Source organism: Herpailurus yagouaroundi, unplaced genomic scaffold (genome assembly GCF_014898765.1).
Source record: "Herpailurus yagouaroundi ecotype Mexico unplaced genomic scaffold, PumYag 140, whole genome shotgun sequence".
NCBI classification, from domain to species: Eukaryota; Metazoa; Chordata; class Mammalia; order Carnivora; family Felidae; genus Herpailurus; species Herpailurus yagouaroundi.
The window spans coordinates 40015385-40036719 of NW_024412395.1; the positions used below are offsets into that span (position 1 = coordinate 40015385).

The following is a 21335-nucleotide window of genomic DNA, read 5'->3' on the forward strand; positions in this document are numbered from 1 at the left end:
TCTCTCTCTCTCTCTCTCTCTCTCTCTCTCTCTCTCTCTCTCTCTCTTTTTAACGTTTATTCATTTTTGAGAGACAGAGAGAGCCAGAGGGTGAGCAGGGGAGGAACAGAAAAAGAGGAAGACACAGAATCTGAAGCAGGCTCCAGGCTGTGAGTTGTCAGCACAGAGCCTGATGTAGGGCTCAAACCCACCAACCATGAGATCATGATCTAAGCCAAAGTCAGATGATCAACTTACTGAGCCATCCAGGTGCCCCCATCATTTATTCTGTTATAGTTAAAAGTCTGTTTCTTGTTTCTCTCTCTCTCTCTTTTTCCTTTGCTCATTTGTTTTGGTTCTTAAATTCCACATGTAAATGAAATCATATTGTATTTGCCTTTCTCTGACTAACTTAGTTCACTTAGCATTATAATCTCTAGCTCCAAGGTGCCTGGCTGGCTCAGTGGATAGACATGTGACTCTCGACCTTGGGGTTGTGAGTTCAAGCTTCACGTTGGTTGCAGAGATTACTTAAAAATAAAATCTTAGGGGTGCATGGGTGGCTCAGTTGGTTGAGCACCTGACTCTTGATCTTAGCTCAAGTCATGATCTCATGGTTTTTGAGTTTGGGCCCTACATCAGGCTCTGTGCTGACAGTGCAGAGTCTGCTTGGGATTCTCTCTCCCTCTCTCTCTGTCCCTCCCCAACATGTGGTCCCTCTCTGTGTCTCTCTCTCTCTCTTTCTCAAAATAAATAAAACTTTAACAAAAAAATAAAAAATAAAAAAAATAAAAAAAAAAAGGGGCGCCTGGGTGGCGCAGTCGGTTAAGCGTCCGACTTCAGTCAGGTCACGATCTCGCGGTCCGTGAGTTCGAGCCCCGCGTTGGGCTCTGGGCTGATGGCTCAGAGCCTGGAGCCTGTTTCCGATTCTGTGTCTCCCTCTCTCTCTGCCCCTCCCCCGTTCATGCTCTGTCTCTCTCTGTCCCAAATAAATAAATAAACGTTGAAAAAAAAAAAAACTTTAACAAAAATATCTTTAAAAATATATACTCTCTAGTTCCATCCATGTTGTTGTAAATGGCAAGATTTCATTCTTTTTTTATGGCTGAGTAACATTCTATTATATATGTACATACTATATATATATATATATATATATATATATATATATTATACACACACACACATATGTACATATACATAGAACTATGTATATTCATCTATTGATGGACATTTGAGCTGCTTCCATAATTTGGCTATTATAAATAATGCTGCAATAAGCATAGGGGTGCATGTATCCCTTTGAATTAGTGTTTTTGCATTTTGGGGATAAAAACAACTTTTTGAGAAACCTCCATACTGATTTCCATAGTGGCTGTATCAGTGTGCATTCCTTTTTTTTTTTTTTAATGTTTATTTATTTTTGAGACAGAGAGAGAGCATGAGCAGGGAAGGGGCAGAGAGAGAGGGAGACACAGAATGTGAAGCAGGCTCCAGGCTCTGAGCTGTCAGCACAGAGCCTGACATGGGGCTTGAACTCACGGACTGTGAGATCATGACCTGAGCCGAAGTCGGACGCCCAACCGACTGAGCCACCCAGGCACCCCAGTGTGCATTCCTACCAACAGTGTGTGAGGGTTCCTTTTTCTCCACATCCTTGCCAACACTTGTGGTTTCTTATCTTTTTGGTTTTAGCCATTCTGACAGGTAGGAGGTGATATCTCATTTGGTTTTGATTTGCATTTCCCTGATGATGAGTGATGTTGAGCATCTTTTTATGTGTCTGTTAGCCATCTGTATGTTTTCTTTGGAGAAATGTCTGCTTATATCTTCTGCCCATTTTTAATTTGATTATTATTATTATTTTTGGTGTTGAGTGTGTATGTTCTTTATAGACTTTGGATGCTAACCCTTTATCAGATATGTCATTTGCAAATATCTTCTCCCATTCAGTAGGTTGTATTTTAGTTCTTTTGGTTGTTTCCTTTAATGCCTAGAAGCTTTTTATTTTGATCTAGTCCAAATACTTTATTTTTGCTTTTGTTTCCCTTATTCCTCAGGAGACATATCTAGAAAGATATTGCTATTGCCAATGTCAGAGAAATTACTGCCTGTGTTCTCTTCTAGGATTTTTATGGTTTCAGGTCTCACATTTAGGCCCTTAATTTATTTTGAGTTTATTTTTGTATATGGTGTAAGAAAGTGGCCCAGTTTTATACTTTTGCATGTAGCTTTCCCAACAGCATTTGTTGAAAGGACTGTCTTTTTCTCATTGCATGTTCTTGTCTCCTTTATCTAAGATTCATTGATCATATAATTGTGGGTTTATTTATGGGCTTTCTATTCTGTTCTATTAATCTATGTGTCTATTTTTGTGCCAGTACCATACATTTTTGTTTACTACAGCTTTGTAATCTAGCTTGAGGTCTGGTTTGTGATACCTCTAGTTTTGTTTTTCAATACCCCTTTGGCTATTCAAGATCCTTTGTGGCTCCATACAAATTTTAGGATTGTTTGTCTTAGTTCTACGAAAAATGCTATTGGTATTTTGATAGGGATATTTGGAGTTGGTTTTAATGGATTTTTCTTTATCACTCATTATGGGGTGTTTTTGTTTTGTTTTGTTTTTAGTTTTTTGCATGCTTGGTAATTTTTTATTAGATGCTAGTAATTGTGAAATTTACATTTTTAGATGCTGTATATTTTTGTGTTTCTACATGTATATCACTGAGCTTTGCTCTAGAATATAGTTAATTTACTTGGAAACAGATACTTTTAAGGTTTGCAGTACTGACAAAGTCTAGGGCTGATGCTCTCCCCCTACTAATCATGTAATTTATTTCTGAGTACTCTACCTGGTGTCCCATGTATTACAAGATTTTTTTTTCATTCTGGCTTGTGGGATCACCATCTCTTTCTGGATATATGTGAGCTGTGAAGGTCATTTCACCTGCTTCCTCTGAGTGTCTTTCCCCAGACTTCAATGGTTTCTGCACATGCATATGCTGATCGATATGCAGCTGAAGAACCTCCAAGTAAGCCTCATCATATTTGTAGGATATTTTTAATGGTAAATAACAGAAACTCAACTTAGATTAGGTAAAAAATAAAAAAGTATTTGTTGACTCATAAGAAAAATCTAGGGATAGAACCCACTTGAGGACAGTGGATGCAAAAGCAAAACTAGGTCTTCTCTCTTGTGCTCACTCTTGCCCTTTATCCAGCTAACTCTGGTCTCCAATGTGTGTGCATAATAACATATGATTTCTTACTGGAGAGACCTTCTGCCAAGCAGAGTTGTAAACTGGTTCCAAGCAGTAGCAGCTTACCTAATCATCCTGCTAGCCCCTTCCTTAAGCCCATACAACTAATCTCAAGGAAGACTTATTGACCTGTTTGGGTCAGTTGACCAGTTGACTGGTCAATTGACCAGTTTTGTTACTAGAAGTTACTGAGGGAGGGGCATTGAGTTGACAAAACAGCATTGATCTCCAGCACCCAGTTTCCTCATCTGTAAAACAATGTAAAATGTGATAATGTATTAAGAGTTGAGCAGTGTCTGGCCTGTCATAAACGCACAGTACATCTTACGTGACTATCACTAATCTGAGTTTGGTATTTCCAGATGTCAGTAAATTTACTCACTTCTCTGCATCACTAATTCTCAGTAAAGAAGTTTCTCCTTTGTCTCTCTGGGCCAAGAATGACTTGAATTCTCACCTGTGGGCCTCAGTTCCCAGGTAACTGGGTTCCTGATCATTTTCCATTGTAATTTCTCAAATATACTTGTTTCTGCCTTCCCTATGCAGAAATCCCCTGTGTCAACTTAGCAGCAGGAAGCAGACAGTCCACTCGAGGTGGTAATTTGAAGAGAGTTTAACAAAGAGATTATTAACAAGGGTGCTGGCAGGTTATAGGGAAATCAGGAGGGGTGGGGCAGGACCCAGGGCTAGTAGGAGGGTACTGTTATTTTCCAAGGCCTGAAAGGACAAAGGACAGAATAGTAACTAGAACCAGAGAGGGCACCTGCCAGGGCTGGGACATTCAGCCAGCCTGTAGTAATCCCACAGACAGGGAGCCAGTGAATAAATAACCTGACCTCTACCTCTCCCTGATCTCTAGTGCTCCCCACTAGGTGAATCCAGCAGGAAGCCATAGGACAAGGAGCCTGTTGTTACAGTCCAATAGGCCAGCCTCCTGCCTGGGGCACAGAGAAGGGGGGCAGAGGGCAAAGAGTAGACTAGACAAATGGGACATGTGCAGCATATGCTAGATCTTTGGGCCTTTTCCCTAGGGGTGTGCATCACGCCCACCTTAACCCTGTTGCTTGATATGCCGGTCCACTTGGATTCAGGGTTTTGTCCCTCTTCTCAGAACAATCTATTCCCAATCATATTCACAAAACCTTTGGATGTTCAGGATTTCTCTGGTCCCAAGGTAGGAAACTCTGGGCTTCTATAACCTGGAATGGGGAAAATGACCTGCAAGCCACAGTCTGGTATTTAAGAAAGCAAAATGCCAGTTGCAAGTGCCTGACATACGCAGCCGTGGGACAGGAGGTTTTGTTCTTCAGCCCTGAACTAAATCAAGCCGGTTTTTGAAAGGGACAGTTTTACTGCTTGACTGGAGAGAATCTGCATCAAAAAAGGAGTGCTGTTACCTTACATGGACTCAGGTAGGAGGACACAACTGAGAGTGGCTTTAAAGATCCACCTCAGCATCTACCACAGACACAAAGTTCACCTCAGTTTTCAAAGTCTTTCTTTTTAAATGTTTACTTATTTATTTTGAGGGGGGAGGGGCAGAGAGGAGAGAGAGAATCCCAAGTGGGCTGCCAGCACAGGCTGACGCGGGGCTAGATCCCACGAACAGTGAGGTCATGATCTGAGCCAATATCAAGAGTCGGTCGCTTAACCAACAGAGCCACCCAGGCACCCCATCATTTTTCAGTGTCTTTAGAGAGAAAGCCACTAGTGTAGGGCAAGGAAGTACAAATTAATAGTAATAACCTACAAGAGAGGGGGGAAGAGGTTGAAGCAAGTTGCTGGGAAATATACAGATAAAAGTGAAGTCAAGGGGACAGGTGAAGAATTAAAATATGGAAAGTGAGAAGTACTGGAGATAAACTTGCAGCCTGGAAACCACAAGCTATCCTGTAAGTAGAGAGAAAGAGCAGGCCTTACTCTAGCTTTGGCTGTGACAGATGAACCACAGGCCAAGCAGCTGCCGATTAACTCGGTTAGAGGCAAATGCAGGTCTGGCCTGGGAGCCTGCTCTTTATTTTGAATCTGGCCTTTTGCTTTCTGAAACACCTTGGAAGCAACTCAGCCAAGGCAAGTGAGGAAAAGAGAGAGCCTGTCTAGCAGACCTGCACCAAACAAGAGATTTGCTGAGCCATTTGAGATTGGGGCTGCCGGGGCGGGGGGGGGGGGGGGGGGGGATTTCACTGGTACCTGAAGAGATGGTCCCAGTGGTGGTTTGAATATCCTGGATATATTACCTAATATCTCAAAAGAAAACTCACAACCCAAGTGCCCTCTGGCTTAAGTGCATGTTTATTTTCACAGCCTTTGTCTTTCGGAGATCAGCACTCTGTCGCTGTGTTGCTATTGTAAGGATGGAAAAAATAGAACCATTTTAATATTGTGCTGTTTGCATTTCCCGACAGTTAAGAAGCAGCCCATTATTAGCTGGTAACACTGTTGTGACATCAGTGGTGACTTTGCTGCTTGAGATTCAGCTCATGAAATATTTTCCTCTCTGGTGCAATTATTTTCCTTTTTCCTTTCCTTTATTTTCCTTCTTTCACCTTTCATGTTTCATTTTCATGCAAACAGGTGGCTAAATGGCCATCCATGCTCCTAGTCTTTTCAAGAATTGATGACCAAAGACACCAACATGTTAGACTTGACCCAACTTCAAAATATTAGCCCCCTACACACACACACATACCAGTTTCTTGCAGCTGTTCCTCAAATGGGCAAGGGAGCTGTCCCTGCTGTGTTGGGATGAGTTGGCTAGTAGAACAGGGAGAACCTGGCATGGAGGAAGGAGAGTGTCTATGCTCTGTGCTGGCATGGGTGTCAGAACATGAGTGGGGGGAGAGGTTATTCCATGATGGGTGGGAGGGAGTGGCAAGAGTGGCTTATGTGGCCTTGGAGACTGGGAATGAGAGAGACACCCCTACTGGGGGGTGGGGACAGTGGAGGCAATAGGATATTCCTTATACGCAGGGGGATGGATTCAGTAAGAAATATACTGAGGACAATTGGAGTCAGACTTCTCATTATTAGAAAAGAGAAATATACATAAAAAGAGAAAACTGGGGGTGCCTGGCTGGCTAAGTTGGAAGAGCATGTGATTCTTGATCTTGGGGTCATGAGTTCAAGCCCCATATTGGGTGCAGAGCTTACATAAATAAATAAATGAACTTTAAACAGAGAAAGAAAAATAAAACTCTGTGATATAAGAATTAAATTATGGACATTCACATGATCTCATGTTTTTCAATGAATGGAGATATAGAAGTAAATATAGATGTGAAATATACATGGGTGTGTTTGTGGGTGCTTTGCATGTTGCAACCTTTCTCTAATTTGAGATGGTTCTAAAATCGAAATTAAAAACATGTTACTATAGGGTAGAGGTACTATTTAAAATAGAGGTATAATGCTAACAGCATTGAGGTGTTAAAAGAACTAAATGATATAATTCAAGTAGGGGGTATAATATAGTGCCTGGCACATAGTAAGCTCTAAGTAACTATTATTATTATCCCCTGGGATAAAAGCCTATCACGAAGACTATGCTGCATCTTGTTTCTGTTTTCACTAAGAATATATCTTGGAGATCTTTCCATAACAAAACATACCTTGTTTTTTTAAAATTCATAAATCTAGCTTGTGTTCTTTACCTTATCACTTTTATAATTAGAAAAAAAAACCAATAATCGTAGGGGGATAATCTGCCTTAGTATGTCATCTGCTGATGACTCATAATTTAATTAATTCTTGTTGCTAATGGAAACCTCTGGTTGAACAAGGCATAGTTGTATTTTAATAGCAGTGCTTTAGTAGAAAGAATGAGAAAAACATATCCAACACCAAATCCACGAACACATGGATATTTACACTAATTTTTCCTACTTTTGCACAGCTCTGAATCAGAAGCACTGGGTGATTAAAGTGGCTATCAAAATTCATTTATTTATTCTATTTTTCAACCTATGGACAAGACCCTACTTAAGAACTCCTATGACCAGATACTGTTTGATGTGCTATGGAGGCTCCAGTGAACAAAACAGAGTCCCTGCCCTCATGGGGCTCTCTTAGTCTAGTAGTGGGGAGACAGATAATAAACACCCAGTCTTATATGATACCCAGTTGGTGATAAACTGAACATTAGATCAGTCCCTTTCCTTCATGAAGAAAAGTAATTTGGTAATTTTTAAAAGTCTATGTCTTACTGATCATTTGACTTTTAGTAACCTTTTGAGCTTCCGTTTCCATATATCAAAAATGGAGATAATAATAATTATCTTATAAGGTTGTTGTAATCAAATATGTTAACTGTCTGGCATAAAGCCAGCCCCTTAGCAGGTACTTGATAAACAGAAGCCACAATTTTGGGTTCTTGCTTTTGTGACTAAATAAACAGGGTTGCTTTGATTTACAGGGAAGCTGTTGCCTTCCCTGGGTTGGGAGTGTCACTGATATATCCCTAGACCTTACCAACCTACATGATTAGTCACATTTCCTTCACTGTCTTATCACACCTCTCTCCCACAGGGATAGGAAGTCCATAATTCTATTGGGTTACCTTCCCGAAGGAATCCCAAGAAATCTGTCACCGTCTCTTGTCACTTACCCAGGAGTCCACACTTGAAATGGTCACTTTGGCACTGCCCTATAATTGGGTTTTCCAAGTGGCTTTTCCCAGAGGCCAGGGCTTGTACTAAAGTCTCCAAAGCACATAGAGTTTAGATTTGGCCTTGCAGTGTATGCTGAATACTTGGGTCTATATCCGGAGAACACTGAGAAAACAGAAAGGTTTTAGGAAGAGAATGATTGACTTCACTTATATTTTAAAAAGAGTCCTCAGGTTGCTCTGTAAAGAATGGAGCAGAAAAGTCAAGAGAAGAAGCAGAAAGAGCGGGGCTGTGCTGTAACCCAGGTGGAAAATGTGGAGGCTGGACTGGAGAGGAAGCTAGGACAGGGAAGCCGCATGGGCTTGGGATGTGGTCTACTTGGAGGCAGAATTGAAGTACTTGCCGATGGATTTTATGTGGGAGTGGGAAGGAATAGGGGAGTTTGTAGTTTAAACTTTTGGGTAAATTTATATGGCTGTGCCATTCGTTAAAAATGGGGAAAACCCATGGCAAAGTTTTATTAAAACTTTGTGCCAAAGGAATCTCAAGAAATATTGACTGCCTGACACTACAGGGACCAATGGGTACTTTTGGGGCTTACACCTGGCTTGAAACAAACTTTGGTGTCTCAGCCTAGCCCCTGGAGGTCTCTGCATGGCCAGCACCAGCCCAACGCCCTCCTGCAAAATGTCCAGGCCTCTGCAAGCCTCAGTCCCATGCCTAAACCATCAGTCCCCTTAAAGCTAAGCACTTTTCTCTCCTCTTCTATTCTGATGCGTGTTTATCTTCTACCTCAGGATGATTAAGGATGGGAGAAACCATCTTCCACATGGGGCAATGGCCTCAGCTACACCACCCAATCAGCAAAACACCCCAAAGTAAATTTCTCAAAGTCTGGGCTCTTTGGTAAAGTACAGTAAGTGGGCGGATAGTCCAGTTTATGAAATCTTATGGCCAGAAAAAGATTCATTAAATTCTTTAAGAGCACAATCTACTTAAAAATGTTCATAACTCCCACCATGAAGCACAACACTTCACATCTTGCAGACTGTAGCATCTGTACTCAGATATCTGGAAACCTCCCGTCATTGCCAAAAACAAGAGAGAGAGGTCCTTGCTTCACATTTTTGGAAATAAGGGGGCCATTCACATAAATGCAAAATAAAGGCAACTCCCAAGAATCAGTTGTTTTGGCAAACAAGCTAAAAAGCAATCTCTTTTTAGTGGATGCCCTACCATGTGTATCTGCAAGACCCTTTCTCATTTCCATTCTTATTTAATAAATGCACTTGTAATATAACTGGGTCTCGATCAGACACGACACTAGGTTTTCTTTCCAGAGCAGCTACTTCAAATGGCTGGATTCAAAGATATCTATAAGGGATGGTGGGGACAGGTGGACATCTTTAGTGGAAAGATTTAAGTGTACACGATTTTTATGAAACAAAAGCCATTGGCTCAACTCAAAGAGCAGTTAGGAGAGCCCTAACCCTCCTGACTCCCTTTGCCTTGCTTCCTTCATCGCCTAGACTTGGACGTCTGTGAGCACCCATTCATTTCCTTCTCTGAGGCTGGCACTCATTCCACTTTGCCAGCCTCTCTGGCAGCAGCAGCAGTAAATTATAATAGCTCACAACATTTGTTAAGCCCTTTCTGTATACTGTTAGGCAATGTGCCAAGCACTTAATGTGCATCGTCTTACAACCTTGTAATAATTCTGCAAGGTGGTAATATAATATTATTATACTCATTTTACACATGAAAAGCACCAACCCTGAGAGACTAAGTCCTTTGCCTGAGGTGACACAGTTGGTAAGTGTCAGAAGTCAGGTTTTTGTGACTTCAAAGCCCAAGCTCTTTCCTCTTTGCATTCAGCCCTCTCTTGTTCCCTTTCCTTGTTTCTCCTGGCTCGTGCTTCCTGTTACTAGCCTCTCTATTCAGCTGACTTCCTCACAACAGATTGATCTTGCCCAGTGCTTGGTGTCCTGAGGGTTCCCTGGCAACCACGGTGTCTTGAGGGCCTCAGCTTACCAGTGTCTTCCCAAGGTGCTCTCTGCCGCCCCCACCTGGCAATCCTTACTACTGACTAGCGTTCCTTGGGCCACATGTTTGCTGAGGAGCATGACTTTTTTACATACTTGTATTTTTATCAATCAGATGCCTATGTGTTACCACATAATTGTACAACCAATGGTCAAGATTAGGTTCTAAGAATACGCTTAAGGTCTCAAAAATGGATTAAAAAGAATGCAAATTTAACTTTAATTCGATAGATGGGTCCTCAAGACAGGTTAATGGGAAATAAGGACATTTCAAATTCAAAATTCTTTTCTTAGAAAGGAGAAATTACAATTACAAAACCCATTGTGTGTCTCTTTAACATGGTTTCTTACTTATAAATATGTCTGTTCATGAAATTTGCTAGAGTCTTTCAGGAATGCCAGTCAAAAGCGTAAATATACTGATTTGAGGCCATTGCTTCTTTAGCTTATTAGAAACAAGCCCATGGGAGATTAGCAATTATCTCTTGGAACACTAAATTGCTCATTTGATTCTCTTGTGTGCCAGGTATACAGTAGGTGTTCAGCAAATGTTTTATGAATTATAATGAGTACTTAAATAGCTTTTATAAGTTATGGCGGAGTGGAGGAAAATGTTATTTGACTTGGGTTAACACTAAAATGTGTCCCAAACTACACAGTTGTTTGGAGAGTTTACTCAATAAAATGCTGTGCAAGTACAATGAAAGGGATATCCTGTTCCCCCAAAGTTAATGACTTTCTCAAGCACTTGGCTTTCTTACCGTGCGCTTAGCACCATTATTTCTAGGCCAATCAATAGGCACAATTCCAAGATTAAAAGCAATTTGGATCATTATTCTCCTTTCATCACATATTCATTATTTTCTGTTCAAATAAGACCTGTAATCAGTGTTATTTACCAATCTTTACAGTGAAACTTTAAACCACCGATTGTTGCTGTCTTTGCAGGTATTAAATGCCATTTCAAATATCCTTTCAATAATTTTGTAATAGCTAATGGAGTCCATTTTTCCAGATTTGTCAGTCCACTAAAGGAGCACTGAACACCCCCAGGAGTCTTTAAAAAGTATGTGTTGTTTAATTGGTGGCAGCTGTTCCTTAGAAAGTTACCCAAGTATATAAAAGTGTTCTTTTTTCCCCGTTTAATGGCTTTTTTAAAAATCATGGTTTAAGTTATCCTTGAAATATATATGGAATACATCTGAAGGTCCCCTGAAGTTCTTTGATATTGAAATTTTCAGATATTATTAATTCCAACATATGTAAGAAATTATAGGACAGTACCCTTTAATTTTGGATTTAATTACTAAAACTTAAAAATACATATATTCTCTTGGTACCCTGGATAGATTTCTTCAAGACAAGTTAGTAGTTTATTGTAGTTCATTGTAAAACATGTACATTCTGTATTACTTGAATGCAACATTTTTCTTGCCTTATCCTTGAATTCTTTCCAAAAATCATTAAGTATTGGATACATACAGCAATAGCAGATTTGCTTAAATGTCACTATTAATCCAGATTATAACCTCCAACATTTTGTATGAGGAATTTTGGAAAGAAACCTTGACAGAGACATCTAATGTCCAGAATAACCAGAGCCAAATATAATGATTTTACAGTTGAAGGATAGCCAAGATGCACATTTTCTATGAGTGGTTTTACTGAGAGGCTGTGTGCAGATGAAATATGGCTTTTAAGAACATAATCTTCATGGAAAAGGTCTTTCTTGTCATAGCACTGGGCTGACTTTCAAGCCAAGGTCAAAGTACTTTCTGCAGGCCTATTTTTAGGTTTTCCATTTCTCAACAGGACGTTCCCAGTTTTAAGTTAGTGCAACACAGACCGTCTGGTGCTGGGGAGGAGGAGGGAGGCCTGGTCTCTGTGCTTTCTCCCAGCTTTGCTCCCCAAACCCCCCTGCTTCGTGCACCTCCCGGGGCAAGGGGACTGGAACTCTCCAGCTCCTTGCCCCCTATGGTCACCTGGCCCCATTAATCCGTGTCCTTTCTGAGAAGGCAAAAGCATACCGAGGGGACTCTCCCTCAAAAGGGGGAGACGGAAGTCTCTTTTGGATTTTTCTGAGAGAGTGGCGATCTCACGTTATCATTTTTCACCCAGAGTTGTCCAGATCTTCAAACTATAAACCTGAAGGGAATAGAAGTAGTGAGGTCAAAATGATTTCATTTAGATCGAGGATGAAGAGAGCCGGAAACAAGAGCATATTGATAGAAAAGGTCAAATGCCATGCATTTGTTTTCGAAATTGAATACAGAGGACCTGGAAGCCTGTTAACAAAAAAATAAATCAATGCATTTCCATTTTATATTGTGGCCTTTCACAGAAAGAGACACTGGAGTGAAGAAAGGAAGGGGGGAGGGGAAGACAAGTAAACAACCTTGATGTAGCCAGAACCTCTGATTCCTCAAAAAGGAATCAGTAGGCTTTTTTAAGGAGGACTCCCTAAATTTGTTATAAGCAGCGCCTTGGTTTTATAAAAAGTTTAGTAGCATATACGTTCACAAAACACGTTTTTCTTATTTTTTAGAGAGGAAAGATTTCAAAGTTCTATTCCGGATGTTGGAGAACACTGCTTCCTCTCCACGTGCTCCATAAAATTCTACTTTCCCTGCGTTAACAGCCCCATCTTGTGGTTGTCTGGAATCTTTCCATCAAATACACGTTGCATTTTCACAGTTATGGGCATAAGTGGGATCCTCCCTTTTAATTTGCCCTGTAATATGGGTGAAATTAGGGAGGAAAGAAGAACGAGCATGCATCCATTCAGTTTTAAAGTCCACAGACTGGAGGGAAATACTGGATGAGTTTATGTTGAGCGAAGGGGGAGGGGACGGTGCTTAAAAATGAGAGAAAGTGCAATAAGGTCCCCCCAAAGCAACATCAGCTCCTTCACTATCTTGCTAAATCATTTGACCTTGCACCTACCTGCTTCACGAGCCCTAGGAGGCTCTCTTATCCATCCCAGTATCCTACCATTTAACACCGAGCTCTGCAATGCTAGGCGCCTGCACTGGGGAGGTTTCAAGTGGCAGAAACCAGCTGGAAGGTAACGGCTCATGTAACCAAACAGCCAGAGGAACAGAAGAAGTGGTTAACTAGGGAGGAGTGAAACAGGGATTTGAACGCCAGCAGGCCTCTTTCTCCACCTTGTGTCTCGGAGTATCTCTGCTTGTTGTCCCATTTTCTACTCTGCTTCTTAACTGGCTCTTTGCGGCTTCCAGGTTCCCACCTTCCCAGCTCTCTAAGTGGAGGGAAGCAGCTCTCTTTTCCTATCCAGGTTTTGGAAAAATCAAGAGACGAAGCCCGATTGGCCTGTTTTGGGCCACATGACCACACTTTGGCCAATTGCAATAGCCCGAGGAAATGAGTCACATTGATTGGCTAAACTTGGGTAAGTTGGCCATCACCCAGCCGATCGCTGTGGGAAAGCATCCTGTGAAATGACAGAACACCGATCTGGAGGGAGGGAGAGAAGGAGTAGTTTCTCTAAAGAGGGAGGGAAATAGTTCAATAGACATACTTGAAACAGATTCCCACCTTTCTTGTCCTGTCTATCACGTCACCCAATAATATTTACTTGATGAATGGCAAATTTTCTAGCCGATTAGAAGATCCCAGGGTAGGCATAGGTGATACTGGGGCGGGGTTAGAGGTGGGTGGGCTATTTTCTGGAGCTGGAGACACCACAGGTTTCCTTCCCTTATTAAAATCGTGTGGCCTTTCCCCATCCCTGGCTGTGGTCATGTATATTCTTCTTCCTTTGTCAGAGCTCAAACCAAGAATCCTGTTTTTTTTGTTTGACTGTTTGTTTTTTACTTTACCCAGTGAATGCCTTCTTTATCCTTTGGGTATTTTCTCCTAACTTCTGGCTTTGCAGTTGCCTTCACTTTCCTGAGCACCCCTGTGGTCCTTGTCACATAGGGAGAACAATTAAAAATAGCAAACAGGGGGAGCCTGGGTGGCGCAGTCGGTTAAGCGTCCGACTTCAGCCAGGTCACGATCTCACCGTCCGTGAGTTCGAGCCCCGCGTCAGGCTCTGGGCTGATGGCTCAGAGCCTGGAGCCTGTTTCTGATTCTGTGTCTCCCTCTCTCTCTGCCCCTCCCCTGTTCATGCTCTGTCTCTCTCTGTCCCAAAAATAAATAAAAACGTTGAAAAAAAATTAAAAAAAAAATAGCAAACATGAGGAAGTTTCAAAGGTTTCCCCTTTTAAGGTATTTGAAACATGTGCACAGTCAAAAGGAACTTTTGTCTCCACCACAATGCTGTAACTTTAAATACTGAAGCAAGTTTTGTTGCAGAAATCATTTAAATTCACTTTTGCTTTTCCTGTAACATTTTGTCTGAGCATTTCTTTTCTTTGGATCTTTATAATATTTTATTGTATTTTTTCCATAACTGTAACTATTACCTTGTTCTTGGAATTTTAGTTATTTGCAATTTTTATTTTTATAAATAACATTGTGATGAATTCCCTTGTGATCTTTAACCATATGTTAATTTTCCTTAAAAGATTCTTAAAAATGGGATTATTAAAGTATATGAATATTTTTATTAAAAATGTATTTCATTTATTATAGCATTTTTGAAAATGCTAAAAACATATACAAGAAAATAAATATTATTCATAATAAGCTCACTACTCGAGATAGCAACTATTATAATTTTATTGTATATATAATTTTTCATGCATACATAGACTTTAAACAAGAGTAATTACAAAGATACTTTATTAATGTTTATTCACTTAAGAGTAATTCACATTTTTCTATATTATTAACAATTTTTAATAGCTCATTGTTATTCTACTATATGAATGGATACTATAATTAATCAAAATGGCCCATTGTTGAACATTTACACCGTTTCCAGTTTATGCTACTTTAATTGGTTCTAATACATAAGTCTCGGTGAATATATCTGATGCAGGCATGAAGTGTCTGTGTTTAGAGATATGTTCTAACTTTTAAATATTTAGACATATGGTACATGGATCTCCAGTCGCAGTCTTGCCCAGGCCCCACAGATGTTAGGGGTGGGTCCGGCTGAGAAGGGTCAGATATTTCGTTCAGATGTCGAAAGGCCTGGAGTGGAGAGGATTAGTAAGGGGAGATGGTAGGACACCATTTTTGACTCCCTCTCCTTCTCCCTCTCCCTCTCCCTCTCCCTGTCTCTCTCTCTCATTTTGAAAGAATAAAAACAGAAGCATAACCTTGTGTTGGATGCCAGCAGGCTTGGGATAGATGTGATTGATGAGGTAGAGATGAGATTATGGGTGCGGAGTCCCTGGATAGCAAGAAGCACTCAATATTTGTTCATTTTCCCGAGAAGGAGAGGGTGCCCATCTGTGAACCTTCCAGGTATCTTTGCATATCTGGACAAAAACACCTTTACACAGCAGTAAACCTAAAGGAGGAACAGCAAACCAGCATATGAATGTGAAGGAAGGTTTTGTTCCGCTTGCTTGTATGAAAGATAAGCCCATAGGTTTTGTTGTATATTGTTTCCGTAGGAAAGTCACAGACAGAGGCTTCTGGAGAGACTGTCTTCTGTAGCCACGGCCTGTGTCTAACGGTTGCAAGAGCTGCCTCTCCCTCTGACGCCCAACAAAGAGCCGACAGCCTGCAGGGTCCCTGATGGGGAGGAACCGAGTTGTTTAGGAATGAACTGCCCACCTACTGTTAAGTAATGTTCTGTCTCTAATACAGTCTTTCCACTTAGGAAAACGTGCTATGCACTTGGCTGCAGCCTTTACCGTGCATCTGCTTGACAAGCCTGGAACTGAGGCTCTGAGGCCCAACTCTGAACCGGCAAGGGGTCTCTGAAGACATTGCCGTCATCAGGAGCCAGGCTACCGGAGGGATGGGTGAGGGTAGCAGCCAGTCTTCCAGGACGGTCTGGCAGAGTCAATTAGGAAAGTTAAGCAGGGGAGCCCATCAAGCGACGATTGCCTGTCCTAGAACAACCCCATCCGCACGACTCCCTGGAGCTCAGCAAGCAGCGACAGGCTCTGGAGAGCGGGCCTTGCTGCAGCATGAAGCCGGAAGATAGGGAAGTTTTGTGATGGGCTTCCCAGCATCCACGCTAAAGCCACGGTTTCCTTAACAGTGTTCCAATTGCACCCCATATTTTAGTAAAAGTATGGTTAATCTGGACTCCCCCCACCTTAATGTCAGAAATGAAATGTGTTTCTGATAATCAATGTTCCCTTTGGTGCACAGCTATATTTCATCAAGATCGTGGTTAGCAAATTGCTGCTGCATAGCATAAAACTAAGCAATGAAACATAAGACATGTGCCTTGTATAATTGGCTCCGGGTGGATGCAGGTAGTCTCTAATACCAAAAACACAGAAGCAGCACCCCAAAAGAATCGTACCAAATTCCACCACATCTCCCATTCCAAAACACCCAAACCATTGACGTTCCTGGGGAAATTTGGTTGCTGACTGTCAGGCCACAGATTCTTTGGAAAATAATGCTTATATTCCAAAAGGATCCTTAGGCTCTATGGGGATACCGTGTTTCAGAATGCCCGGCCAAGTTGATTTATAAGAGGCAGAAAACTTGGGCTAGCAGCCCTATGGATAAAAGTACCTGCATTCCTATTCTCTAAGGAGTCTTCTGAGCATCGTTTAATTCATCTTGCTTATGGCCATTTAAAAGAAATGAACAAGCATCTTTTAAGATGGCAGATCCCTTTTTTTTGTTAATGTGAGTTGAGAAAAGATTTTTCATCAGTCCTTCCCATGAAGACCTTCTTTGAGAGTCTTGGTATTTATTGAGTATCTTGTAGGGATCAAGGTCTCTCTTAAAGGTTTCACCTTATGCAGAAGTTGATGGGCAATTTATGTCAGCAAAAAAAATTCTTGTGAAGCAGGTGGTGTGGTGAGTTTTACATCATTGGTGTGTTTCTGCCATTTTGTTTTTAAAAACTAAGTATGATAAATGCTGTAGGTCTACGCCTGGATGACCCAAGCCCACCCCCTCTTCCTGTGGAACTTGAACTTGAGATTAGTTCAGGCAACTTTGATGATTGCTAGCCCTCCTCTCTAACCCTGGAGGGAGCCCAAGGATTTCTCAGTAATTAAGTGTTGAGGGAACCCTTTCCCTCCTCACCTCACAAGCTGAATCAGGTAGGTGATGGTTCAGGCTTAAGTCCAATCCACTTCAAATTTTCCTTCTGCACAAAGAGGAGAGCCACAGAAGAATGAGTGACTAGACTTTGTAACTGCTCATTACAGGGCCATTCATTACACTTTTTAGTATGCAGTATGTTAATAAGCCAAGATATTATGGCAGAGGGTCCATAACTAATCTACTGTAATAAATAAGAGTAATGGCAATGGTACCAGTATATTCTATGGATATAATGTGCTGCTGGCAAAGTGTGACATTTTAAATAAACTTTATTCTTGAGGTATTTAAAAAAACATAAAGGCGGTAATGAAATATAGAGCACAACATTAGTTGACACAGCAATTCCTGCCTCCCCAGACCCTGCTAAATAACCAGAGTTTAAATCTTCATCTTGAAATACACAGCTCGTCTATGATTTTAAGTGAGTTGTAAAACTTTTATGGAGTGTGCCCTAACTTTATTTAAAAAATATTCTCCGCTTTTATAGTAAAGGTGACCCAGAAGTACCTCGCGAATAATAGAACAACATATTTAAGCTATTAAATTCACCTCTCTCGACAATACATAAGCCTTTGTGGGACTCACATCTCTCCTGGAAGGAAGTGAGAGCGGGAAGAACCTTGAATTAACAGTTTACCCAAAACACAGCTTTTAACTCCAGAAGTGACAGAGTTTTACTTCAAATGGGAAAACTTAAAACTCCTGCCACCAAGTTGAAACGAGGACTCAAAAGCTAACACCACTTATTACAGAAACATAGAGAAAGTCAAATATTTGTATGCCTGAGTGTTGAAACTGCGAAAAGTTCATACCCCCAACACCTGGTTTAGGGTTGTTGTTTTTGGACCTTTAAAAGCTGATTTAGGCCTGTGGGATGAGTTCATTCCCATATATGGAGAGCTAATTTTAAGTCCAAAAACTAATTAAGATTCTCAAGCGCTTTTTATTTACTGGCAGTTTCATCACTGAGTTGCAATCCCCTGATTACATCAAGCTCCCGTACATCTCTGTCAAGAACAAACCGTTCATTTTCTACCTTTGTTTTTTTTTTCTTTTTAATCTTACACTCTTTGAAAATAGTTGTTGTCTATTAAATATATATATTATGTATGTATGTATTTATATACATACACACAGAATGGTCTTCAGATGAACACAATATGTGCAGCCCCATATGGATATCGCAATGGTGTACAAAAAATGAGAAAGCAGTGATTCATTTATTTCTTCTCTTTTTCATTGAAGTCACGTACAATAACTAGAGTGCGTCATAACCAATAGAAAACATCTAGTAAACAACTTCTTTTCTGTGGTGCCATATTAAGCATTATTCAAAAGACACTGGTTTTCGTCACTGAAAGTTCTGCTTTCTGCAAACTCCATAAAATATCTACCTGCAACAATACTTGCAAGAATGCAATTATTTACAGAATTCAGAGGTCTTGTTAAATAAGACCCTTTGGGTTGCATGAATACTGTCTATGTCAGTTTTTAGAGAGGGCAGGGAACGTGGCACTGTGTCTTTTTTTTTTTTTTTTTTTTTTCCTCAATAGGAAATCACTGTGTGAGCCTCAGCTGCCTCTTTATCAGTACTCAGTTGTATTTCTCCTTTCTTCTGTCTCTACTTGTAGCCTCAGTTTCTTTCTAAGGGGAGACGCCGAGGAGAGACTGAGCGGACTGAGCTGAGAAAAGCAGGCTGCCAGGCTGGAAGGCTTGGGCATGGCTGTGTCCCATGTGTCTGTGGGGAAGTGTGCTGCTTCGTCGGGCTGGCTGGAGAGCGGGTGGGCAGTGTGGACAGATGTCCTTTATTTCAGGGAATGTTAGGTGAACATAAGTCTGTACTGGGGGAGGTTTTAGTGGGAGGGAAAAAGGAAATCCTTTCCCTTTTGTCAATAGACTCTTCCATTCGCATCATACTTGCCAGCGATGTAAGAGTGACAAGAAGGTAGAGGCCAGCAGGGTGAGATACAGGGATGGAGGCATGAGGGGAAGAGAGAAAGAAGCTAGAGAGAAGCCAGGAGCCTAAGCGAGTGGGGGCAGGGTCTGAGAGTGAGGGCGGGCTCAGGAGGTGGGGAGGGTGAAGGCCCTCCCCTGGGTGATGGGGAAGGGGAATGCACAGAGGCCTCCTTCAGAGGCTACAACTCTCCTCAGGCATTGCCCCACTGTTCACAGTATGCTCTGATGTCTTCTGCTACGACCTGAAAACAATCAAACCATCATTTTGCTTTGAAAAATTATTTTAATTTGTTTTGTTTTGAGAGAGAGTATGCACGCTCAAGCAGGAGAAAGGGCAGAGGGAGAGAAAGCGAGAATCCTAAGCAGACTCCACACTCAGCAGAGCTGTGATCTGAGCCCAAATCACGAGTTAGATGCTCAACCCACTGAGCCACCCAGGCGCCCCTGCTTTAAAAAAGTATTGAACAGGCTCTTCAACAAGGGCCTGTGTGGATTCTTTTTCAATAATTATTATATCCTCAAAAGTGGAAGGAAATCAAATCCTCTAGGGTTGCCTGGGTGGCTTAGTAGGTTGGGCCACCAACTCTTGATTTGGGCTCCATGATCTCATAGTTAGTGGGTTCCATCCCCTCTTCAGGCTGCTGCACTGACAGGGTGGGGCCTGCTTGGGATTTCTGTCTCCCTCTCTCTCTGCACCTTCCTGGCTTGCTCTCTCTCTCTTTCAAAAAATAAATAAATAAACAAATATTTAGAAAATCCTTTAAAACACACACACACACAAGTTCTATCTTCAAAGAAAATGCAGGGGCGCCTGGGTGGCTCAGTCAGTTAAGCATCCGACTTCAGCTCAGGTCACGATCTTGTGCTCCGTGAGTTTGAGCCCCGCGTCCGGCTCTGGGCTGATGGCTCAGAGCCTGGAGCCTGCTTCCGATTCTGTGTCTCCCTCTCTCTCTGCCCCTCCCCCGTTCATGCTCTGTCTCTCTCTGTCTCAAAATAAATAAAGGTTAAAAAAAAGAAAAGAAAATGCATACTTCATTTTACAACTATCCCTGTAGATTTTCATTTATGTGTACACCGGTATAATTATTTTGAAAATCATTTCAAAGGGCTAGCATTAAGGAGATTTTTGGTGTGATGGATCTATGTATAGAAGGTGGTGGTTACACAAATCTATACATACGTTAAAATTCATAGAACTGTATGCCAAAAGAAAAAAGTCAATTTTACTGTGCTATAATTTTAAAAGGAAAATAAAATACAACATTTTACTGACACAAGAAAAGCCCAGCTCCCTTGTAAGATCCCAGGTCTCTGTCTGTCTGTCTGCCTGTCTTTCTGTAATTGGCAATAAAGGCTAAGGTGGCTATTGGGAAGAGACTAGATTTACTTGAAATGCCCAGTCGTGCTCTGCTAAAACATTAATGCATTCAACTAAAAAAACACTTGTTAAACACTTGCTGTGCAGTTCCCCAAAAGTCACTTTCTCTGAGAAGAGGGTGTTTTGTTTCCCCCCACAGGTATTCACATAGACTAAAAGTCAAAAAGTCTGTGCCCTTCTTCTGAGTTTGCATCTCACATCTCTTGAACTTCACTGGTCCTCCTCTGCAAAGTGGGTTTGATTCCTTTCCTTTCCTCAGAAAGGTTGGGGTGAGGAGGAGAGTCCAGGGAGAGAGCTGTGTAAACGACATTATGTAACACAAGTATGGGCATTATTTGGACCAGCTCCACGCACTCTCACGTCCAAAGACCAGACATTCGGGTCGAGGTAGCACCTCTGCTCCTTTGCTGAAAAGGAGAAACAGAAAAGGAGTTGGTTTGCCCTGTTCCCCAGGATACTCTTAGTGTTGACACTCCCAAGCATGTGCTAAACATTACCCCCCACCCCCAGCCATGCCTTGATATTCCAGGAAGAAGGGAGGATGCAGCAGGGAATAATGTCCAGAGAGCTAGAGAAGCCCACTGGGCAGCCATGAAAAAGACTCCAGGCACAGGGCTGAAGTTCACACGGCGTGCATCTGAATCGCCTGTTTACAACTAATATCCATTCCAATTGGTCAGTGGCTGTGCTCCAATGTTCACTGATGGTGAACATAACCCCTGTGGAGAGAGACCACTGAGGCAGCATAAACAAGGGGGGCAGCTTAGTATTAGAATTTCGAGTCTCTCTTGTCTTGGCTCGATTTTTCCCCCAACTTTTGAAAGAGATATGAACACAGGGAAGTATTTCATGACACTGGGAAAAGCATCAGTGCAGTGGAAAATGGAAATGGATGCATGGCCTCGGAGCAAGTAAAGACTGATGAGAACTATGGCCAATTATGGGTAAAAGGAGCAGC

The 21335-nt window shown here is 41.6% G+C and overlaps 1 long non-coding RNA gene across 2 annotated transcripts in view; it reads right to left on the minus strand.

Annotated features, from left to right (window-relative positions):
- Positions 1-14678: 14678 nt before the first annotated feature.
- The window catches only part of LOC121030597 (uncharacterized), a 55919-nt gene continuing 49262 nt past the window's right edge, over positions 14679-21335 (minus strand). For both annotated transcript variants that reach the window (XR_005790312.1, XR_005790311.1), the window contains exons 5-8: positions 20738-20784; positions 17023-17086; positions 15117-15310; positions 14679-14988 (exon numbers count right to left, since the gene is read on the minus strand). This is a non-coding gene — a long non-coding RNA (uncharacterized LOC121030597). The remainder of the gene's footprint in view (positions 14989-15116; positions 15311-17022; positions 17087-20737; positions 20785-21335) is intronic.